Source organism: Tamandua tetradactyla, chromosome 11 (genome assembly GCF_023851605.1).
Source record: "Tamandua tetradactyla isolate mTamTet1 chromosome 11, mTamTet1.pri, whole genome shotgun sequence".
NCBI classification, from domain to species: Eukaryota; Metazoa; Chordata; class Mammalia; order Pilosa; family Myrmecophagidae; genus Tamandua; species Tamandua tetradactyla.
Window position 1 is genome coordinate 86720551 of NC_135337.1, and position 2848 is coordinate 86723398.

Genomic DNA, 2848 nt, shown 5'->3' on the forward strand with positions numbered 1-2848 from the left:
TTTTGAATGAAATAAAGTCTAAGAACATTTGTAGTGGAACATATCACCTTGGAAAAAACCTTCAAAATTAAGAACAAGGAGGGCTTGTAAGCAATAGCTCCAAGGAAAAGCAGAAACATTTATTTACTCTGACATTTTGAGATATATCTCTATATAATAAATAATTATTTCAAAATGTTTGCAATACAAAACATACGATTTGTTTTAATTTGCTGAGAGCTGCTTGTACCTAAACCTGCCTTGCTCTGGTCTCTGTTCCAGCAGTTTCATAAGTTACTTGGAATCAGAGTATGAAGCACGTGTTTCAGAATTTATCCTCCTGGGACTGTCAGAAGACACAGAAGTGCAGCCCCTCCTATTTTCTCTGTTCCTGATGATGTACCTGGTCATTCTCATTGTGAATCTGCTAATCGTCCTGACCACCATCTCTGATGCCCACCTGCACATGCCCATATTTCTGCCTTGCTAACCTGTCTTTTGTGGTACTTCTGTTTCACCTCCACCACTGTCCCAAAGATGCTGGTGAACATCCAGACACAGAACAAAACTATAAGTTATGGAAACTGCCTCACCCAGATGTATTTTCTCATGGTTTTGGGAGATTTAGACAACTTCCTCTTAACCATGATGGCCTATGACTGTTACATGGCCATCTGTCACCACTGCACTATATGGTCAGAATGAACCCCAGGCTCTGTCATCTCCTGCTGCTGACATCATGAACATTCAGTGTTCTGAATGCCTTTTTGCATGGTTTAATGGTTTTGCAATTGAATTTTTGTACAGAGTGGAAATTCCTCACTTTTTTTGTGAACTTCCTCAAGTAATCCAAGTTACATGTTCTGACACATTTCTCAATGACCTAGTGATCAATATAGCAAGTAGAATTCTGGGTGTTATTCCCCTTACCGGCATCATTTTCTCTTACTCTAAGATTGTATGCTCTATTTTCAGAATGTCATCATATGGAGGCAAGTATAAAGCATTTTCGACCTGTGGGTCCATCTTTCAGTAGTGCCCTTGTTTTATGGAACAGGCTTTGGAGTGTGTCTTAGTTCCACAGTTACACAAAACACAAGGGTACCTGCAATAGCTTCTGTGATGTACACAGTGGTCACTCCCGTGCTGAACCCCTTCATCTATAGTGTTTTAAGCAAAGACATAAAGCATGCCTTAAATATAATTTCCAGGTGAGAAGGTCTCTCCTTAGAAGGACACACTGCCTCAGTTACAGAAATTTACTCTACATTAACAGAGGGTGAATACTAATAAATGTAAATCCCATTACTTTTTTCAGTGTATATGAAGAGAATATGCTATTTGCTTTATTCTAGAACTTTATCTCTACTTTTCATACATGAAAAACCTTGTTTATTCTGTATTTTCTTTAAATCATTTGACATTTAGGTATGCATTTCCAAGATTCAGAATTGTGCCTGATTCTTCTACCTGAACATTCAGTAGCAAATGTTTAATACAGATCATTAGGCACATATAAATTTATTGTAATTACTGGAAGGGCAGAGGTGTATTATCCCCTGAAAGCAGAAATAAACTGTTCTTGTGTTACATGTTTTTGGCCAAAACCGTTTGTCATTTCAGATGCTCTGTACCTGTTGCCAGTGTTTTGTTAATCAGTTCTTGAAATAGGGCACAGCCTGGACTTGAGTCACAACATGATGAAGTTTCAATAAGCCATATCCATCTCCATCTGTGACATTCTCCTGTATATTACATAAAAGTTATGTTAGGATATAAGAGACATAACAGATCCAGATTTTTCAATCTCTGATGGTTTTACTGTCATTGGATTTCTTTCTGGGATGCAAATTTGCTTTTTAAAAATTGTTTGAATAAGCAGGGATATTTTTCAGTAATTTTTCCTTAGCACTACGTCTTTTTTAATCATTAATGCAAGATATTAGGTAATAATATCATGGGGTTTGTAGATATCCTGTGTTCTTTGTGAGGTAGAACCCCACGAATTCTTTCTTCATCAGAGCCATTGGCAAATTAAACAGACATTGTGTGATAAGAGATCACTCTGAGATAATATTCAGTTAGAGAAAGAAAGACGTAGTCATTTATTTAATTAAGTTTAATCTTTTGCAGAGCTGTGAATTCATTAATATTGCACTGTATTAACCCAAGAATCAAACTCTGTTTTAATCTTACCCATGTCAGAAATGTAATTTAAAGAGAAAAGAGATTTGATTCATGCACCAATGGAAATTTTTTGGTTTTGATCGTGCTATAATCTGAGGATTAAACTGCTCACTTTGTCATTTTTTATGTCTCTCCAGGGCAAATAAATGGCCCACCCTACTCCATATTCTTTCAGTTTCAATTGTTAACAAAATATTTTATGACATAAACCAGTTTTCCAAAAGACTTTGATAAGCACTTTCTTTAGATATTACTATAAAGAATAGATTGTGAATCATACTTTGCCATTGCTAAACATGCACTAGTTGTATACATTTACCCGAAGTACCCAGCCTAATTGTGGTCTCATTTCCAACAAGTTCATTATCAGTTCCAAGAATCTTGTCCAGGAAGCTCCATGAGCTTGCAATCAGTTCCTGTACCTAATAACTTACTTGTGTTACTCTTTCTTTAAGCATCAATATCTTTTGAAAAAACATCTCTAAAAAATTTGTGAAGAATTTTAGCAGACATTTGCTCTCAATATCTTTGAAAATGCTACAGATATGTCTTTCAAGTAGGAAAAAAACTGCAAGAAAAAGCACTAGAAAACAGTCCAGCCAAGAAATATGATACTTCTGTTATCCTCAGGAACGTGGTATAATGAAGAAGACTCCACTAAAGTGTAAGGTTGACAAATGCA

At 35.9% G+C, this 2848-nt stretch overlaps 1 pseudogene; it reads left to right on the forward strand.

Moving 5' to 3' along the window:
• The first annotated feature begins 492 nt into the window (after positions 1–492).
• On the forward strand, positions 493–1194 carry LOC143649207 (olfactory receptor-like protein OLF4; annotated as a pseudogene).
• Positions 1195–2848: the final 1654 nt, after the last annotated feature.